The following is a 22,557-nucleotide window of genomic DNA, read 5'->3' as shown; positions in this document are numbered from 1 at the left end:
TTCAAATCTGGTCTTGGACTTCCTAGCTGTGTGATCCTGGACAAGTCACTTAACTTCCATTGTCCAGCCCTTGGATAATGCTTCTGCCTTGGAATCAATACACAGTATTCTAAGATGGAAGGTAAGGGTTTATGAAAAAAGAAAAAAATAAAAAGGAAAGGAAGAAGAGAATTGAGACAACCAAAGACAAAAGTTCTAGATTTTTCAGGAGCTATTGACTTCTACTGTGTTCCAACAAATAGAATTAGTGCTCTTAAAACCAAGAGAATTCAATGGAATTCTGTCCCTCATTTCATTTATAATAAATTTACACAGACATACCAATATAGAAACAGGGTTTATAAATGCATTTAGGACTTATATATTCAGGGATCTTCCATCATTTCCATTTCATCAATAATATTGATTACATTCCCAGAATGCAAAGCATGAAGTAATGGAGCAAGAAGTATAAAAGAAACCCATCTTTCTCCTTCCCCACCACCACATGCATTCACACATACAGAGCTGCTTTGGGAGAATGAGGAATCAGCTACTTTCATTCACTAAGTTTTTAAGAAACCCTACCCAGTCTGTCTAACAGACGACCCTATCCTGCTCTTTCTCCCTATCCTCTCACCAGTCCTTGCTTCTCACCATCAGAAAAGAAAAGGAAATAGCTGAAAGCTCTGGGTACAAATTCCCCTTTTTCATTATTCCATGTGAGGACTGAACCTCTGCCCCTGGCCTCATTAACACCATTCTAGAGCCATATGGTTCTTCAAATGTGGTCTGTGGGCCACTAGTGGTCGATGAGTGCTCTCCAAGTGGTTAGCAAGCCCGCCCGAGGTGCAAATCACTGAACAATGTCTGGGATTTTTCTAACTGTATTTTCTATTATAGATTGCATCTCCCTTTGAGAAATTAATAAAATGAATAGTTAATAAATATAGTGATGATAAAGGTCATTTGTTTGTTTATTTAATATAGACAGTGAGAAGCGATGTAGCATAGTGGATAGCCAACCTCCTTGGGGTAAGGAAGACTTGGGTTTTGAGTCCTTCCTCTGACATATACAAGTAATGTGAGCTGGGGGCAGCTGGGTAGATCATTGAATTGAGAGCCAGGCCTAGAGACAGGAGGTCCTAGGTTCAAATCTGGCCTCAGTCATTTCCCAGCTATGTGACTCTGGGCAAGTCACTTGACCCCCATTGCCTACCCTTACCACTTCTCTGACTTGGAGCCAATACACAGTATTGACTCCAAGACAGAAGGTAAGGGTTTAAAAAAAAAAAAAAAAAAACAAGTAATGTGAGCATGGAGAAGTCATAAACCTTCTCAGTGGCCCTAGGACAGTTGGCTGGGACCATCGGTTATAAAACCAGGTGTCTCTCTTCATTAGTGGAAGGAACTGCCATATCCAGCGTTCTCCACGTGGTTGAACCACAGACAAAAACTTAAAAATGTAGGCAGTAGTGTCCATTCATAGGAACCTTTTTTTCCTTCCAGGTCAAGCAATAAGGAGTAAATTAGGTGGCCTGGAGAGGAATTTGTCTTTCTTTCCCTTGTTGTAGAATTGTCTATCAGCTGAGAAGTTTGCTCTGTAGAGGGGATGAATCAACATAGGGAGGGGAAAAAAAGGAAGTGAGGGGCCAGGATTGAGTGTGCAAAGTCATGTCAGTTTTCCTTACCCACTGGAAACAGAGCAATACCATGTTGTGATGGTGTAATTCCCTCCCACCTACCACCAGAATTTTCACACCTCCCTCTTCTCCTGTGCTGGCAAATGTTCCAGAGGATTATTTCAAAGCAAATGCCCAAAGGACCCATTAAAAGGAAAGCAGTCTAATTAAAGCAAGATTCCACTGCTCTTCAACAGAGAAAGGATTTCCCTGGCTCTCCTCATTACAAGGCTGCTGTAAGTTGGATATTTAGGGCTCATCAGGTAAAGGCAGGGGCTCCATCTGTGGTTCCTTCGAGCAGACAGAAAGTCCCAAGATTGGTCCCTACATCATTTTCCCAGCCCTGGTACTTAGGAAACCTAAAAAGATTTCTCCTCTGCTCTCTTCCTCAATTCCCCTCCTCACCTGTGCTTCTCTCCCTTCTTCTCTTAAAAGGAAGGTAACTAGTGGCACTCTTCTTACAGATCCCAAATAACATAGGTATAGATCTACCAAACCAATCTCTCAAGTACTCTTCCCATGTTACTTGGGTGCTCTTGGGAGAGTTGTCACCACCTACCTTTCTCTTTTTTTGTTTTTTAAACCCTTACCTTCTGTCTTGGGTTCAATACCAAGTATTGGTTCCAAGGCAGAAGAGCAGTAAAGGCTAGGCAATGGGGAGGTAAGTGACTTTCCTGGGGTCCCACAGCTGGGAAATGTCTGAGGCTAGATTTGAATCCAGGACCTCCTGTCTTTAAGCCCAGTTGTCTATCCACTGAGCCACCTAGTTGCACCCCCCCACACGAGCTACCTCCTTCTTAAGGCATTGGTTTAGTAGACAAAGTACTGGGTGCTTTGATGATCTCAGAAATATGTGAGTAGTATAACCTTGGAGAAGTCACTTAACCTCCACCCGCTTCTGGTTTCCCATTTATAAAACAAGGATAATAACAGCACTGGCATCTCCCAGAGTCATAAGTATAAAAATGAGATAACATGTGAAGTCCTTTAGAAACATTAGAGCACTATCCTAGCTATCATATTATTAATATTAGTGTCTTCCGTCCCCAAGATTTCTTTGTATCACTTTTAAATATTTTGTAAATATCTATATATGTATGTAAAGCTTTGTTCTCTTAGATTGTAATGAGGGAAAAGGCCTTGCTTTGATCTTTTTTTTTTTTTTAATTCTCATTGCCTTGAACAGAACTTTAAACACAAGATATTTAATATATATTTGTTGACAGACAACTAGAAGGCTTAGTGGATAGAGACCAGAGATGGGAGATCCTGGGTTCAAATCTGACCTCAGATATTTCCCAGCTGTGTGAGCTCAGGAAAATCACCTACCCCCAATTTCTGCTCTTCTGCCTTGGAACCAATACTTGGTATTGATTCCAAGAGAGAATGGAAGGGCTTAAAAAGTAAAGAGGAAAGTAACTGGTGACAACAGGACCCAAGCAACATAGGCAAGTCACTTAACCCCTATAGCTTAGCTCTTACTGCTCTTCTACCTTGGAACCAATACACAGTATTGAGTCTAAGACAGAAGGTAAGGGGTTTTTAATAAATAAATATTTGCTCACTGAGTTGTTTATTTTCCACCGTGTCACATTTTTTTTCTTACTTGCAAACCTCATATTCTCAATTTCTTTTCCTTTTCACCTCCTCAGAATCTTTTTCCTCCTTGCTTCTTTAGTGACTGATTTAATTGAGGCACCATAGTATAGGAGAGAGAGTGCCTGACTTGGAATTAAGACCTGTGTTTAAATCCTGCCTCAGGGTAAGTCACTTATGTTCCCTCAGCCTCAGTTTCCTCATCTGTGAAAATGGAAGATAATAATAATAGCACCTCCCTCTCCCAGGGTTATTGTGAGAATCCAGTGAGAAAATATATGTAAAACAATTTGCAGATCTTAAATCTCTTTACGGAAACTTGCTATTATTACAGTTATGTATTCTAATATGACAGAATATACTCAAACCCTTTTACTTTTTCTTCTAGTTATTCACAAAGTCAAGATTTAAATTCAGATCGTCTGCTTTCAAACCTGTTTCACTCTTGCAGGGATCATGCCTAATAGACATCCAGTTGATGGTTACCTTGTTCATGGAAATAAATATCAAATTTCCTACAAATAATTGAAACACTTTCCTTAGTTTTCACACTTCTGCTAACTATGGACGAGCGATGTATTCCTCTAGGGACCTCAGGGTTGCTGCTGACAAAAACCAGGAGGTCGAGCTTCCATTACTTCTCCTGGTCACGCTCTCCCACCGTGTGTTATCGCTAGACTAATTTGTCCAGGTGTTAACAACTGATTGATTAGCCAGCTAAGCAATCCTTCCTTCAGTCTAAGAGTCTCTGGGTACAAAGTAAATACAATTAGCCAACTAGCTGGCAGCTTCTATTGAAAATGAGAGGCTATCTTGGAACACAATATTCCAAAAGGCAATACTTAGACTTCCAATCAAGGGTCCCTTACCCTGCAAAGCTGAGTATAATGCTAGGGAGGAGAAAAAAAAAAAAACAAAACACACCAAACTCTAATGGAATAGAAAACTTTCAAGCATTTCTAATGAAAAGATGAGGGCTGAGAAGCAACTTTGAGATGATGTTTTTTTATTTGAAAAATGTTATTTAATTATTAATTTAGAATATTTTTACATGGTTACATGATTCATGATCTACCTCCCCCCCCCCCCGTAGCCAACAAGCAATTCCACTGGGTTTTATATGTGTCATTGATCAAGACCTATTTCCATATTATTAATATTTGCATTAGGGTGATCGAGAAGCAACTTTGAAATGAAAACATGAGTCCAAAAAACAGAGAAATGCACATTTATTTGAGTAACTGTTACTGCTAATATTCTATCAGAGGCAAAAGAAACAAGTGTCCTTTAAGAACCTTAATATTGCCAAAAGGTACTGAGGCAGTTATATAAGCATTCCTTAAATTGCTGAACTCTTCTATCTATTATGGGCTGCTAGATGCCATAGCCTGGAGTAAGGAAGTTGCATCTTCCTGAGTTCAAATCTGGCCTGAGATACTTACTAGCTGTGTGACCCCAGGCAAGTCACTTCACCCTGTTTGCCTCATCTATAAAACAGGCTGGAGAAGGAAATGGGAAAACACTCCTTTATCTTTGCCAAGAAAACCCAAATAGGGTCTCGAAGACATGACTGAACAACAACAGATCTGAGGTATTAGACCCCTGACATTGCTAATCAGGAAGGGTGTTGTCTTTCTGGACCACAAGAGATGACAGAAAAGCTTTGGAAACTCATTACATTGCCCTCTTCCTCCTGGCTCAGTGGGGTATCCAGTTCACAGGGTAGTGGTGGGTCTCTTTCCAGGATTTGCTCTGGACCAGTTGCTTACTAAATATTTCTCTTTCCATCCATTTGGCTGATGACTTCAGAGGCATCCTCTGGCACTTTTCAAATCTTAAAAGTGTTTTATGATTTATTTAGCTCATTTGATCTTCATAACAATTCTGTGAAGAAGGTTTTTACAGATGAGGAAATTGAGGCACAAAGAAGTTAAGGGACTTGATCAGGCTCACACAGAGAGTATGAAGTAGCATTCAAACTCAGATTTTCCTGACTCCAAGTAGTCCACTTTATTCACTGTGCAATCTGGCTACCTTTCTGGTATTTGTACCCTAGAAGGGGCGGAGAAGTTCTGGAAACCAAGCAAAGGGTCCTCTCTCTCTCTCCTGGTTCAGTGGGTTCACAGAGAAGTAGTGGCTGTGCTCTGGACCAGATGCTTCTGAATATTTCTCTTTCCATCTGCTGGGCTCCTGACTTCAGGGAGTCTCCAGACTACTGTGCAAAGCCTTCTGAACATAAAGTTGTTTATCACACTCCTAGGAGATGCAAATCTAGGGGAGGGACGCCTTATGTAAGACTAATGGTGGGGCAGACAAGTCAGCACTTGTCCAAACAGGACCTGTGATTTCATCAGTGAAATGAAAAGATTAAATCTAGAGCTGCCTGCAGAAAATAGACTTTAAGTGACTTGCCTTGGAGTCACTTGGAGTCCTAGCAGAGAGCTCCGGTCTCCTCACTCCAAAGCCCAGGCATAATCCACTGCACCTGGCTTTCCCTCATCCTTGACTTCAGGCTCTGAAAATAAGTCTCATGCTCTGAGAGGCATCAATTCTGACAACACAGTCCCTGCGACGACTGAATGATGGGAATCATTCCAAATCGCAGCTGTACAACAATTTGTTTCTACTTGATTTGGGAGAGCATTATATTATTGTATACATAAGGCTACTTTTTTTGACATGTAGATACAATTTTTAATAATCATTTTCTGACACTTTGTGATCCATGTTCTCTCCTTCCCTCCCATCCCTCCCTTCTCCCTGAGACAGCAGGAAATATAACATAGGATATACATGTGCTATCGTGCGCTACATATTTTGGGCTACTTTTGTCATTTTCAAAATAAAAGAAGCACGTGTCGTTCAGCTCTGTTTGACTACTTATGACTTCCGTGGGCCATAGCCTGCCAATACTATTCACTGGGTTTTCTTGGCACAGATATTAGAGTGATTTGCCATTTCCTTCTCCAGCTTGTCTTACAGAAGAGAAAACTGAAGCAAATAGGAATAAGTGACTTGTCCAGGGTCACATAGTAAGTATATGCAGTCAAATTTGAACTCACTTCTTCTTGATTCCAGACCCAGAACTCTCTCCACTGAGCCATCTAGCTGCCCTTGTCTGGCATATAGTAGATGCTTAATAAATGCTTGTTCTCTTTGTCCCTGTCCTTCATTCCCTAAGCATAAACCAGCTGATAGTGGGGAGAGGCGATTCAAAAGTATGCTGGGAGAAAACATAAATGTCATAAAATTCACAAAAGACACAGAATGTTAAATTTGGGGGGACTTTTAGAGATTATTTAATCTAAACATTTTCTTTAATAAATTAGGAAAATGAAGCTTAGAAATGTGAAGTAGCTTGCCCAGTCTGTCTCAATTTTCTCTCCCATAAAATGGAGATAATTACAATTCTAGAATCTTCCCCACAGTGGATGTTAGAGGCTTAAATGAGATTAATAGTCATAGATATGTATATGTTATATTGTATATGTTGCATTTTGCAAGCTTTAAAACACTTTATATAAATTTCAGTTACTCTTCTCTTTTTTTCTTCATTTATTACAAGGCTGATAGTTTGTCCTTTGTAGATACTTTAAGCTAAATGTTGCAGACTGAGAAATTGAATTTCTACCTGTTTAAATAGAGCTTGAAGATGACAGAAAGGCTTTCAAGTGACAGACAGAGTAACATTTTGGCATTTGTAAACTGTGGGAACAAGGACAAAAAAGATGCCTGAGTAAGGTCCTGGAAAATGTAAAGATATTATAACCCCTCATTGCTATGTGATGAGATCCAGTCATCTCAGTGAGAAAGTTCTGGAGGATTCTTTAACTTATAATAATGATCATAGCACCTCCCTGACAGAACTGTTGTGAAGATATAATGAAATAAGAGCTTATCATAGTGCTCTGCACATAATAGGCATGAAACAATAAATACTCTCTTCATCTTATGGATTAATGTAGCACTTCCTCTAGGTACACTTTCCCAACGCTCATTCATGCTAGCAATCCAGTCTCTTGAGTAAAATTGACTACTTGTCTCCTTGAGACTCAAGGAGTAAATCGGAAGGATTGGGGATTCTAGTAATATTGTTCACAAGCTCCCATCTGATTCTCCCAATGTGATCAATTACTATAACTCTATTAGTTTTTACAAAAAGATGTTTACTGGAAAGTTATAGCAAATATAGGAATTAAAAAATTACAAAACACTCCTCCCTAATGGGGGGGAGGGAGGATACATTCTCCTCCTGCATGTAAACATATAGATAGATACATCTATCATTTCTATCTATCTATCAATCATCTAGCTATCCATCCATCCACCCATCTATTCATCTAGCTAGCTAGCTAGCTATCCATCCATTCATCTATCTATCTCTCTATACATGCACACACAGACAGACAGAGAGCTCCTAGAGAAAGAAAGAAAGCTCAAACTTGAAATTACCATTCTAGTGAACCACACATATAGAGAACACATAGGGTCAAGGGGTTACCCACAACTCCTGCCCTTGGGAGACCTTTTCTCCCTTTGAGGAGTCTCTAGCAAGTTTAATTTGGAGTGAGATGAGAAATAAAAGAATAGTTCCCTTGCTCAACTGATCTAGATGCTAGCAGGATGAATATCTTAGCTGATGAGTAAATCCACTGCTGGACTGAGTCAGGCAGGTCATTCATTTGTTATCCTGGCCCTTTATTAGATTCCGTTGCTATAGGAAGAACTTGGATGGCTTTGATGGATATCCTAATCACTACAATTTCCTAAAAAAGACAGCAGAAACTGAGGTACCATGTACTCAGGGACACATGGTAGCCCAGTGGGAGACAGAGCAGCCCATTCCTCCTTTATGCAGCAGCTCACACCAATCTTCCTCATTTTAGAAAACTTCTAGGAAAGAGAGTAATAAATCCTCTCTTCAACTTTTTACACATATAGACACACAAACTCATTCTCACTCTATCACTCTCCAACTCTCGTGTACTTGCACACACACACACACATAGAGTTCTGGTTCTGCAAGGTCAGTCATCAATTCTTCTGGGTCCTAAGCCAATTAGGTTCTTAATCATAACTTAGTATGGACTTCTAAGACATTCATTCGCAGCTTGTCAAAGTTACATTTGTTGGGTTAAATCAGACAATGAACATCCACTCATATTCTGTATATCCTCAGACACTTCTTAGCTGTGTGTGAAGGAAATTTTCTCTTCCTCTCTCTCCTGTGTCACACACTTGACCTCATCTCCTTTTGACCTGGAGGCCAGAACTGTGTGCCAGGAAATCACTGGGTGAATTGAGTCACGAGGATAGAATGGCAGACAGAAAGAAAGTAGCAGTAGAGTTAAGAGACCATGAGATAAGGGGCAAGGCAATCTTCCTTGCAATGCCCCCTGGATTCCCCCCTCCCATCCTCCCAAGTGCAGGCAAAATAGAAAGCCATTGTTGGCTCCTGAGATGTGATGTGTGAGAATTAGTGGGTGGAGAGAAGCCTTGATAAACTAGACAAGCTTTCTTCCATGTTTGTTGCTGACTGGAACTGGCTAAGGGGCCCAAAATGGCAGCCACAGAATAAATTAAGCAATAAGGTAAGTACCCTTTATATCTCTCTCTCTCTCTCCTAATTTTCCATCTTTCCCCCCATTACTTTTAATTAATAAAATTATTCCTTTACAGCCAGTCTTATAATTTTCACTCTTACAGCTGTGTGACCCTGGGCAAGTCACTTAACCCCAATTGCCTAGCCTTAACTGTTCTTCTGTCTTAGAATGGATACTAAGTCAGAAGGTAAGGGTTAAAAAAAAATTGGTGAGGAAAACTGAGGCCACAAAAGTTAAGGGTCCTAAGGTCATACAACTAGTAAGAAACTAAGTTAGAATTTGAATTTGGGTCTTCTGATGCCAAATCCAACATGCTATCCTTAGAGTAACAGGTCTCAAACATCCCCTAAGCTATGGTCCCTACGTGCCACGCTGCACAGCAGCCCACAGCACACCCCAAAGGATGTGGCTTGCTTACCACACCCCGTGGCCATAGCAGCCCTGCCAAAGAATGTTGGGCCCCAACAAAGAATGCTCTGAAAGCCATTTAAGAGGCTTCCAGGAAAACCACAGTGGTGGTTCAACACTTGCGATGTGTGTGGGAAGACTCCTGCTTCTCCCCAGCCAAAATTCCAAATCCTGCTGAGCTTCCACGGAGTCCTAGCACTTGTTACAAAGGAGGTTCAGAGAGAATTTTCATTTGTATTCCAGGCACATGAATTCCCAGGCACACCTGCTAGAATCCAGGATGGTATGCCCTGGAAGCCCCAAGCACAGGGACATCTTCCAGTTCATAAGTTAAAAGAACCAGAAGAGATCATAAAGACTAGGCAGCATAGTACAACAGATTTGGATCTAAATTTGGACCAGGGTAAAATCCTGTCCCTCAATCAGTCTCTTATTAAGTAAATGCCTACTATGTGTCAGGCAGTGCCAAGTGCTAGGGTGCAAAGAATGGTAGGAAACAGTCATTGCCATGGGAGGAGTTCACATTCTAAAGGGGGCCAACATCCAAACAGCTGTGTACCAACAAAATATAGACAGGATCAATGGGGGTAATCACAGAGGGAAGACATTAAGATTATGAAGGACTGAGAAAAGCTTCTTACACAAGGTAGGACTTTGGCTGAGACTTGAAGGAAGTCAAGGAAGCCAGGAAGGGGAGATGAGAAAGGAGAGAATTCCAAGCATGGGAGAAAACCAGTGAAAACATTCAGGATATCATATTTGAGGAACAACAATGAGGCATCTTTCATAAACCAACTCCTAATTATCTTGGGGAAGTCAGTTATCTTCTGTGTTTCTGTTTCCTCGCCTGTAAAAGAAGGAGGTTGCATTGAAACACCTTCATCTCCTTCATGTTCCAAATCTGTGATCATCCAATTCAACTCCATTTTCCCAGATAATAACAGCAACTGATATTTATATAGCAACAAACTTTACACTTTGCAATTTTGTTTTATGGGGAAATGGAGACAGGAGATATATGACAGAGGACAATTTACTTTCCCAAGATGGTAGCCAAACAGGAACTCAAATTCTTAGTTCGGTTTTCTTTCAGTCAATTAACTAACCAACAATGGTGAATGAAGTACCTACTAAGTCCCTGCACTCCGCTAGTTTCTGAGCATATAAAGACAAAAATGTCATGTATATGGTTTATTCTGAAAGAATTTACATTCTATCAGGCTAAGATATATAGAAGACATATATATATATATAGACATATAAAATAGACATATATAGACATATATAAAGAGATATAAGATACATGAAAAATTAATGTGTAAGAATAAATAAATGTATGTAAAATTATATTAAAAATGTATGTAAAATTATATAAAAAATATAAAAAACAAGATAACTGGGTAGGGAGAGAAAAGCATCATGAAAAACCTAGTTTTTTAGTATAGAGCAACTAGGTAGTTCAGCAGATATAGCTCCAGGACTAGTATCAGGAAGACCTCAGATACTTACTTGCTGTTGACCCTGAGAAAGGCACTTAAAAAAAATCTGTCTGCCTCAGCTTCCCTATCTGTAAAATAAGGATAATAATAGCATCTACCTCCCAGGATTACTATGAAGATCAAATGAGATAATAATTGTAAAGTGTTTAACAGAGTACATAGTACATCGTAGCTATGATTATTATTAGATAAGTTGGGGAAGTCTCTCGAAATTGATCTGTTTCCTCTCTTGTGATTAAAGTAAGAATACCCCATACTCAGACAAATTGTAGGTATCAGGTTTCAAGAATCTTCTGAAGACTCTAGATCTGCAGAATTTCTACCATGAAATGATACATTAATGATGAGATTGTTGTTGTCCTTTGAACACTAAGTAATGTCAAATGCCCATCATAAATTGTTATTTGTGAGGCAGAATTGCACGAAGTCATCTACCTCATTCTTCCAGTCATCAAATTCCAGTGGCAAGCCAAAAGTCAAGAAGATTGGTGATGGCTTGAGATGCAGTGGATGACTTTGGCTTCTTCAATGTCTAGCCAAGCTCTACTTGGTAGGCATTGCACCTACTTTTGCTACCTTCGTGGCCCTTGGAAAAGAATATTCTCATCTGCCCATTCCACCAGAGGAAGTCTTCACATGCCTAGGGTATATAACCCCCCCCCAACTTATTGATGGATTTGAGGATGGTTGGTTACCCTCAACCTGACTTAGGTAGTCAATGGTGATGATGTTACCAAATGTGGCTTCTACATAGGCTACAGTTTCTTGGGGTCACAACTGAGAGCTGAGTGGCAGGTAGACACTAAAAAAAAGGAAAGCAGCCCTTAAAAGGACACCAGAGGTGCTAGTCTTCCCTGAGCACCCCATAGTTCCCCCTATAATAAGAAAAGGTCAAGCATAGCTTTTATTGATTGTGCCATAGTCTTATCCAAAATCATAGCATTCTGAAACTGGAATAATGCATACTTTATTGCTGCCATATTTGATTACTCAAAAAGTGTTCCCTATGGTTTCTGAGTGAAGGGTGCCCCATAAACCCTCCAGAGATTTGTTGATATTTATGGATGGGGGAATATGTCCTTTATTTATTTAAAGACTTGGTGTTCTTTAAAAGTTGAGGAAAGCTTGATTGTTCATAACCAAGATTTTTATGTGAATGAATGATTAGAAAAGCATTTATTAAGTGTTTATTATGCACCACTCATTGTGCCAAATACTGGGGAGTCCAATAGAAAAGAAAGGAAATCTCTGCTCTCAAGGAACTCCCCTTCTAATAGGGGGTGACAATACATATAGAAGGTTTCGACTTCAGGAAAGATGGAAGGACCCAATGGTTCTTAGAGTACAATGGCAAAGTAGATGGAAAAATCTTCTCCTTTAATGTCATTTCCACTGATAAAAATCATATCGGCTTTTGACTTTGAGCCATTTGACAGTGAGAGAGGCTTTCATATGAGAACTGTCTTTTCCAGCTTTTCAGGAGTCACGGTTGATGAGAAGATAGGGATTTATCCTACAGAAATAGTTTCTAGGGTGAACTTCCATAGAGGTTGTTTCCTTGGATGATAGTTATAGGGTCTTGACTGAAAGCAAGGCTGATGGTCTGGCAGGGTAAGGTGGGCACTGCTATTCTCTTGGGCTCTTAGACCTAGGGCTATCTCCATCAGGGTCTGAGGGAAAGTGGTAGTCAAATGGTGACAGTGATTTGACTCTGCTAGTACATACTACCCCACCTGTTTCTCCCCCAGGATAATCTGCTGCTTCAGCTAGCATATCCTGCAGTTGACATATACTTGCATATCCTATAGTTGACAGCTGGTCAGCAGTTGGTAGGGTTGGCTGTATGCTTCTCTATGGGGGTTTGCTTCCCTGAATGATTGTTTTGAGACTGGAGAATGATGGGGATATGCTTTTGGCAGTATGATCAATCATCAGCTTGAAAAGGATTCCTAGACAATGTTCATTATTCAGAATTTCTCTATTCGGCGGCAAGAGGGTGATAGAAAAGGGGGATAAAAGTATAAATCATCTTTCAATAAGGGTCTTTGTCTCCTTAAAGCTTTTGAACCATTAAATTAGCCTAGGAACTATACAGTCACTTGCCTATTTGAATTACATGCAACTGCTGGAGGTATTATAGGTTAAGAGGTCTAGCTCTGGAAGAGACCTTAAAAGAAAATGAGTCTAATGTATTGTTTAATAAGTTTAACAATCTGTTGGGGTAAGAACTAATCAACAAAACTTTTGGGAAAGCTGGAAAATAATCTAGCAGAAACTAGTTATGGATCATATCAAATACCAAGATAAGTTCTGAATGACAACGTAAACACATTAGAAGGAAGTAGTTATTTGTCAGATCTATGGATAGGGAAAAAGTTCATGACCTAATAAGAAATAGAAAAGCTCACAGGAGGTACAATGAACAATTTTTATTACAAAGAATTAATAAGTTTTGGTACAAAAAAAAACCCAATACAGCTAAAATTAGAAAAGAAGCAGGAAATTGTAGGGGGAAAACTTTGCTGTAGGTTCCTCTGATAGCTCTCATTTATAAGATAGAAGAATGCTTCAATTTGATCATAAAAAGAGTCATTTTTCAAATGATAAATGGTCAAGGGATATGAATATGCAATTTTGAGAGGAAGAAATCCAAGTTATCGGTCACCATATGGGGAAAATATGTTCTAAATTGTTAATAATTAGAGAAATGGAAATACAAACAACTCTAAGGTAACACCTCATAGCCTTGACCAAAAAAGGAAAATGACAGATGCCAAAAGAGCTGTGGGGAAACAGTAGGTAAGAGTCAAAAGTAGGAGAAGGAGGAGGAGGAGGAGGAGAAGGGAGAAGGAAGAAGGAAGAAGAATCAAGTAGTTTACACAGTTTTAACACCTATAATACCCACAAAATAGAGGCTAGTGTCAGGTATCTTAATCTTCATTTATAAACATAATGTGGAGTACCACTATGCATAGCGCTGACCATACAAAGAAAAAAAATGAGACTATCCCTAACCTTTATGAGTTTATATTTTACTGGAGAGAAATAACAGTTACTTGGATAAGGAGACAGCCTAGGGTAAAGGATCAAGTGACAGATTTAGAGTTATGAATACCTAGATTCAAAGCTTGCTTCAGATACTAACTACATGACCCCAAGAAAATTATTTAGGTTTCAGTTCCTTACCTATAAAATGAGTGATATTAGATTCTCTGGCCTCTACAATCTCATTCAGTTCTAAATCTATGATCTTAAGTAAATGCAAGATAATTCAAGGGGGATTGATGGGGAGGGGTAAAGGGTGAGAAGGGATGAAAGTGAGGGAAACCAGAAAAATTTTCTTAGAGGAAAAGATTATTAGAATGAGCCTGAGGGTAAAAGAATTTCCAAGGAGTATAAATAAGGAGCTGTAACAATCCCAGGGGGAAAGGAGGTGGTATTTAATCTTACTGGGAGCTGGCAAAGTTTCTTGAACTAGGTAGTGACCTTCACTGGAAGTGAAGGGCTCCAGGTCACATAGAAAATTCCTGTAACTATTGAGGAAAGTTTAACTTGTCTTTCTCTTGAAGGAACTGCTATCCTGACAGCTTATTTATCTGATTCCCACCTCCACCCCTTTTCCAGGTTCATACTCTTTGGCTGTCCCATTACAGATAGTGAAATAGTTTCCTCTGTACATCTAAGGAGGAACTGAGTCACTGTCAGATCATTTAATGAAAAAGGACACAGTGTGGGGTACAGCTAGGTGGTTCAGTGAATTGAGAGCCAGGCTAAGAGATAGGAGGTCCTGGGTTCTAATCTGGCCTCAGACACTTCCTAGCTGTGTGACCCTGGGCAAGTTACCTAACCCCCATTGCCTAGCCCTTACTACAACTCTGGCTTGGAACCAGTACTTAGTATTGATTCCAAGATGGAAAAATGAAAAATTAAAAAAGGACACCGTGCACCCAGAGAAAAGCTCTGCCAAAAGACAGAAGAGTATGACCTGGAAATTGCGCTCAGATCTGAGAAAGCTGGAAGTCATTGTTCCCTTTGAATGTTAAATTTTCAGCCAAGTGTGCTGCCTTCCATAAGAGCATAATGTTTTAAAGCTATGTGCCTGAGTTCATGCTTAAATCAGGAAGTCTGTGTTCATTGAGAACACTAGGTTCCAAACATCCACATCCATTCAGTTTTGGTCCTTCCCACCACCACCAAACATTCATTGAATGCCTACTACATATGTGTTGAGGACATCGTACTGGGAACTGGAGGTTATAAAGATGCATAAAATACAATTACAGCCCTCAGTTGGGCTTCTAAGGAGCAGGGCAGGTTGAATACTTCAAACACTAAAGGAACATTAAAACCAACCTAGGAAATAACCCAAAGCAAAGAGAAGTCGAAGAGTAGAGTACATACTAAATACAGCCACGTAAGAGGAAAAAATAAATAAAAACAAACAGACAAAAATCCTGATGAAGACACAGAAGGAGCAACTAGAATATTGCTATGTTACTCTTGTACATTGGAATGAAGCAAATACTCAAATAGAGAGGTGATCTCCAATTCCCTCCAGTGACGTAGTCTGTGACCCATGCATGCTTATCCATCCTGTTTATTCCCTGTCCAAATATCACTACAGGAGATCTATCCAGTGTGTTGTAAGCCCTTCTTCCTCCTTTTCTTCTGGCATTGAGAAGGTCCAGGTGAAGCCCTGACAGTAATTTATTATTCATCAGTGCTAAATTAATTCAGTTGTTATATTGATGTTCTGGGTATGTCTTTTAATAAAAACATTTTTAAAAGCACTTAAAGATAGACAGATAGCAAGAGCTAAAAGAGGGTCATAAGTAATATGGAAGATCAATTAACCAATCAAGAAACACTGATAACGTATCTACTACATGCCAGGTATTGGACTCCAAAGGAGGATTCTCAAAAGAGGTAGGGATGGTTCAAGACTGAACCAGTAAGAGAATATCTTAAAAATGGAGAGATTTTTAAAGAGGGTCCTGATGGAAGGGTAGGATTTAGATAAGAGAAAAGAATTGAAGGCATTCCAGATAAGGTAAAGCACTAGAAACATGGTTGTCAGGAAGGTGCAGAACTCCACCTTGGAAATTCTTTTTTCTTTTTTAATTTAATTTTTAATTTTTTTTTTACAAATTTCAAGTAATAAATTTCCACATAAGTTTTCTGAAGTTATATGATCCAAATTGTCTCCCTCCCTTCCCTCCCCCTTCAGATGCTGGCAAGCAATTTCGTCTGAGTTATACATATGTATATTATCACACGCAAAAAATTTCCGTTTTATTCATTTTGTAAGTGAATAGGGTTGGAGGAAAGGCAGGGGCTTTCGCACAGGAGTAAGGTCAATGATGGGTTATTCTAGGGACAGATTATTAGAAATTAAAGTCTGATGGTAGGATGTTTAGAGAGGGAAGGGATGGTGATAGGGTCGTGAACAAGCCTAGTGGGACTCCCATTAGCCCCTTTGTTTATATGGATATATGATTGGGGATTTTGGTTTTAAAAGATTGCTCTATTGCAAAAATGAATAATATGGAAATAGGTATAAGTGATAACATTTGTATAACCCAGTGGAAGTACTTATTGGATCCAGGGGGGGGAAGGAAAAGGGGAGGGCAAGAAAATGAAATCTGTAAACATGGAAAAATATTTCAAAGTAGGTCCAAGAGCCAAAGGTTCTAGCCAAATATAGTAGAGAATCCAAATAGGAGCAAAGTAGGCAGAGAAACAAAATAGTGTTGAGCAATGATATAGAGAAAACCAAGGACTCACTCTAGCCACAGGAAGGTAGATTCAGAAAAAGAGTCTCAGATACAGGAATCTGGGGATAAGGCTCAGAGGAACTAGGTAGCTACTATAATACACTACGTTTACCTATTGTTTTACAACTTTTCACAACTATGACATTTTTCTTCCCAAATATATATCTATGAAATAGGCATACGTGTGTGAGTGTGTGTGTGTGTGTGTGCACATGCGTGTGTGTTTGTGTTATGTTTCTGTAGCAAGGAATTTCTGGACAAGATGGAGAACAGCTTGAGTGACAGGATTGTCGGTTACAGAATTTGGGATTCACCCAGGGTGGCATGAGCCAAGGGTAAAAGATATTTGGGACCACCTCTATAAAAGCCCATGGACTGAGCCACCCAGGACCTTGGTTTTGAGGAAGGGGACCTTGGGAGTGGGTGGCAAAAAGGTGGGTCGGCCATAGACCTGCTAATCCAGCATCCATATCTCAATATCACAAGAAGCTTCATTCACCTTTCTACTCTATTGAGCTGACAGACAAGAACAGCACAGCTGCTAAGAAGAACACCACTATCCCTCCCTTTCTTTGGTTCAGGGCACAGCCTGGCCAGACCAGGGACTGTGAGAGGGGAAGAGTCTTCAGCCAGTATCAACCTGCTGCTTTTAAATACAAACTACCTTAGTTCCATAGACTTAGTATAGCATCTCCCAATACCTCTTTCCTTGTCCTGTTCTTACCCCTTTGAGTTAAGCAATAAACCCTGTTACGACTTAATCCAAATGAAGATTGGCATTCCTTCCCAGGCTAGTAAACATCTACAGCTATAGGAAAAGGGATTTCTCAAACTGCAGTCAGAAATTAGTGTTATCCGTTTAGCACATCAACAACCAGCCCATGACCAACCTTATCATCAAACCCAACCCCAAGTCAGGGAGCTAGAGGAGCTGTGGAGCATACATACAGCCCCCTCACCAGATACTTGGCTTGGGCACTGTTAAGAGGCAAGGGTTTGACTAAGCTGAACACCCATAAGCTCTGGTGGTTACCGGCACATCTTGGTGATCATACAGGCAACCCTATCCATCACTCAGCCTTAGATTCTTCTACTACCTAAGGATTTAGGGCCAGTTAGTCAGGCCCAGCTCATTAAGCTAGTGGCCCTCATAGTGCCCTTTTAACATTTCCCCTTGATAAACTTTAGTACTTACTGTTTTGCCTATGTTACCCACTATATTGGCCAGGTGGACAAGTCCACAGCTAGAAGTCCAGGTACTTGATGTCATTCAAGAATTAAGAGGTCAAGACCTAATTCAGTAGCCTCCTCATCAGCAGTGTAGTGGGTTTTCTGGGAGGTTTTGCCCAATTTGGAAATCGATGGTAGTAATAGATTCTATTAGAAATATCTCTGCTGAGGTTGAAAGATTGGTTCAAGATACAGTTCAAGCCATCTCTCCAACTTCTAAGGCAATCTCTTTCCTACAGGACAAGATTGACCTCTTAGCAAAGATGGCTATGCAAAACCAGCTACCTCCTGATATCTTTACAGCTGCACTGGGAGGTGCCTTTATTAATCAATCTTGTTGTTCCTGTATAAATAGATGCTGTGACATTATGACAAATGTCTATGAACTTCAAAGGATTTTAAATGACACTCAGCAAATTGCTTTAGAGACCTATATGACATCTGATGGTTCATGATAGAATCTTTCATTGCTCCAGGGAACTGGTTTGTTTGCTACTATATCCAAATGAGCCTTTTTAATCCTTGGAATTGTGGTAGTCTTTCACATTTGTCTTAGCTGTTGTAGCAAAGCATATACCAAGATTTTCCCAGGAGAAAAAAGTATGTACACTCAAACTGTGGATCATGGCCAAGCTGGAGAGACAGTATTTTTCACTTTCAATTGATAAATCTTTTTGTTATGCCTATCTTTGGCTGGTCCATTGTTTAATGAGATATGCAATATGATTTAAATTTTTTCTTCCTTATTTCTTCCTAATTGGAATTAGATTTTTTTTTCTTTTTCAAACTTTAGCATATGGAATCAGTATTAATATTTGGATATTGAAGGATCAGTTTATAATACCTATCAGCCCTGATGACATTGCATACCCAAAAGCTCTAGACAGTGGAAACCTGCCATTGGTTGTTAAATATTATGGGAATTTAACTGATATTTGCATCCGATTTCAGAAGGGACTGCTAATGAGCCACTGATCGATGTGGAGGAGCACAAGGTCAAGGAGACCAACAATCCCTGTTGGTGAGGATATATGCCAAGGCAGAGGATCCATCTTGCAGCATTCAGGGAAGAAGCTGTTTGGCAAGTCTTGAAATTGGACTTCTCTGTTTCCTGTCTTTATACAAAACTAACATGTATATCTTTTTGGCTTTAACTTTGGCTTAGTATCCTTGCAACTGAAGTAGAAATATTTCTCAGACTTTTATCCTTTTTTTCTTCTGAAGTATGGCAATTTTCTGTAGTCCAGGCTGATGATGGGTAAGTGCAATATTGCTGCACCTGTCCTACATGCTTATAGAATATAAGCTCAATTGAACGTTGATGGTGTATAAAGAACCTGTTATGATTTTAATTAATTCTTATATTTTTATACATAAATGATTTTAATATTTTTAATTTAAATTTTTTTCTCTCTCCTCTTGTTTTTGGGAGAATTGATTCATATACCTTATAGCTTAACCATGTATCCTATGTTGATTCTATTGCTGGTATATACTTGTCTGAGGGGGAGGGACTGTAATTATCCTAAAATTCCAAAGTTTAAGATCTTTCAAAGTAATTTTAGGAAAACACAATCACCAACACTTTGGACCCTGTTCTCTGTGTATGTTCCTATTGACTTCCCTAATAGTGATAAAGTTCTTAAATGTCTTTCCATAGCCTAGATACTTCAAGTACCTTAGATCTCTTAAGTATCTTCATTATCACCTTATGTCATAATTCAGTTTAACCCCATTGTCCCTTGACTACCTTAAGTATAGTTATTACTTTGTGTAAAGATGCTATTAGTTTAACTCCATTGTTTCCTTGATTACCTCAAGTATCTTAAGTACCTTAAGTATCTCTTATATCTTAAAGATCTTAAGAACTTTTTCCATGTAGTCAATTGGATCCCATCCAGTCCTTTGAGTTCTTCTCTTCTTTTTATTTTTTACTGCTTCTCTTGAGTGTTAAGACTTTTCTTTTCAGCTCCGGTCATTTCAGTCAGGAATGCCTGGAAGTTCTCTTTTTCATTAAATGTGTATTTCTTCCCCAAGAGCAAAATGGTCAGTTTTGCTGTAGTTCTAAAACCTTTGCCTAGTGGAATTTTATATTCCATGCCTTTCAGTCCTTTAAGACAGAAGATGCTATATCCTATATAATTCTGACTATGGTTCCAGGATATTTGAATTATTTTGTTTGTTTGTTTTTTCTTGGCTACTTGCAGTATTTTCTTCTTGGTCTAAGAATTCTGGAATTTGGCTGTAATAGTCTTGAGATTGCTAAATTTGGTATCTCTTTAAGGTGGTGATGAGTGAATTCTTTCAATTTTTATTTTCTCCTCTTATTCAAGAACATCAGAGCAATGTTTCCTTTCTCCCTGATATTTTTTCTTGCAATATAGTACCTAGGTTCTTTTTTTGATCATGGCTTTTAGGCACTCCATTAATTCTTAAGTGATCTCTTCAGGATCTGTTTCCCAGCTCAGTTTTTTTCCAGTAAGATATTTCAGATTTTCTTCTATTTTTTCATTCTTTTGAATTTGTTTTATTGTTTCTTGCTGTGTTGTGGAGTCATTAGCTTCCAATTATCCAAGCCTAATTTTTAGGGAGCGATTTTCTTCTTTAAGGCTGTGTACCTTCTTTTTTAGAGCATTATTTTTTCCTAGTTGAGGTTTTATATTTCCTTTTTTCGGGGTCTGTTTTGTCCAGTGAGTTTTTGTGCTAAGGTATTGACTTTTTCTATCAGTGCTTTTCTAATTTTTCTCCTGTCTCTATTTATCTCTATCAGGTCTCTTGATCCTCTTTTTAAAGTTCTTCTAGGAGACCATTTTGGGCATGATATCCTTTCACATTTTCATTTGAGGACTCACTCATTTCCATTTTGGCATTGCTATCCCCTTCTGAGCTTGCAATTTGGTCTTCACTTTTTCTGAAAAAGTGAAGCTTTTCAAGGGTCAGACTTTTTCTTTCTTTTACTTGTTTTGGGATGCCTTTTTTGTGATCTTGCCTTGAAATTCAACTCTACTTCTGATATAAAGGGGGTACTGTTCTTGGTATCCCCCAGGTGCCATATGCAATGAATTTAACTGGATTCCACTCTTCAGCTCCCTGTTGTGTTGCAAGTACTTTGGTCATTCCTTCCACTAAAGGTTCCCCTGGGTGTGCTTATACCAGTCTGAGCCTCAAGCTCCTCAGCATGTGCTTATACTAATCTGCTTGCCTTCTTTCCACTACAATATGCTACTATTAAGAAGTAGAATAGAAAAGGCAGTTAGGTGGTCCAGTGGATAGAGTGACAGGTATAAAGGCAGGAAGATTCATCTTCCTGAATTCAAATCTAGCCTTAAATACATATCAGCTGTATGACCCTGAACAAGCCATTTAACCATGTTGGCCTCAATTTCTTCATGTACAAAATGAGCTGAAGAAGGAAAAGGCAAACTATTCCAATATCTGTGTTAAAAAAACTCCAATCAGGTCACAAAGAGTTGGATATGACTGACCAACAAAAATACCTGAGACAGACATAGACAGGAAGGAATTGAAATGGAGGGAGAATATAGAAGCCCAGTTAATGGAAAAATAAGACTATGAAAATTATAAAGGGACTAGTAATGAGACTGACTCAATGCTGATACTCCCCCTCATGTTCTCTATGTTCTAATAATTATTATTTTTTAAACCCTTACCTTCCATTGGTATTGGTTCTAAGACAGAAGAGTTATAAGGGCCCAGGACCTCCCATCTCTAGGCTCAGGTCAAGTACTACTTCTTAGCATTTAGCCATCTTTTGATTCCCCAAATTTTTAGTGTTCCATGTCCTCCAAAATAATTTGTATTTACTTTCCATGTATTTTTTATTTACTTATCTAAGCACATGTAGTTTATCCTTTCTTCCTCCCAACTGAATATGAGCTTCTTGAAGGCAAGAACTATTTTGACTTTGTCAGTTAGTTAATTCTGGAACTGAATTGATTCTGAGCCCCTGGATTGTTGAAAGGCTTGGTCAATTCAGAAATTTAAGGAATCACAAATTATAGCTGATTAATCCTACCCAGGTGTAATGATTAAAATTGGAGTTTTGACTCAATATGAGAGTTATAAAAGTGGTCACCATTTATAAAATATTAGCCCCTCAGTCAAAATGACTATTAGCAGCTTTTACTTACAAGTTAGAAAAAGTGAAAGTGGGAATATAGAAAAAAGACAGAGCCTAAACAAACCTACCAGCCCTTCTCTGGTGAAATCTGACTCAGCCCCCAGCAGGGGCTTCTCCAAGTTCCAATCTCCACGTGGATTTCCTGGTAATCCTTAGCCAGAAGTCCCAGTAGTGTCTTCAGCCAGAGTTCTACCAATGCATAAGGACTCCAAGGAAAAGAAAGCAACTCCAGTCACCCACACAGAATCCAGGGAAAGAGTCTCCTCCAAAGCCAAGGCAGGACTCTATGGAAACAATCTCCCCAAATGCCAGGAAAGGAATGGTAGAAGGCCATGTTCATCTCTTCTTTTATGCTCTTTTTCCACATCATTTCCTATCTCTCCTCCTTCTTCACAGAAACAAATTGTAGTCTTTCAATTTGCTTAGTCCTACCCAGGGCTGGGCAGTCCCCTTTGGAAGTGAGAGTTTTTGACTTGTGAACTCTCTTACTTAAGTGTTGAGTAGGGGTGCATTGAGTTCTTGATTGATTGAGTTAAAGGTTGCTGATTTATTTCATTAAAATAGACAAAGAGAGATATTCTATCTTCACATGGGCATGTCATTTAATCATTGTTTACCTCAGTTTCCTCAACTATAAAATGGAGA

The sequence above is a fragment of the Gracilinanus agilis genome, chromosome 2 (assembly GCF_016433145.1).
Source record: "Gracilinanus agilis isolate LMUSP501 chromosome 2, AgileGrace, whole genome shotgun sequence".
Taxonomy (NCBI): Eukaryota; Metazoa; Chordata; class Mammalia; order Didelphimorphia; family Didelphidae; genus Gracilinanus; species Gracilinanus agilis.
Note: the sequence above shows the minus strand (reverse complement) of the source record.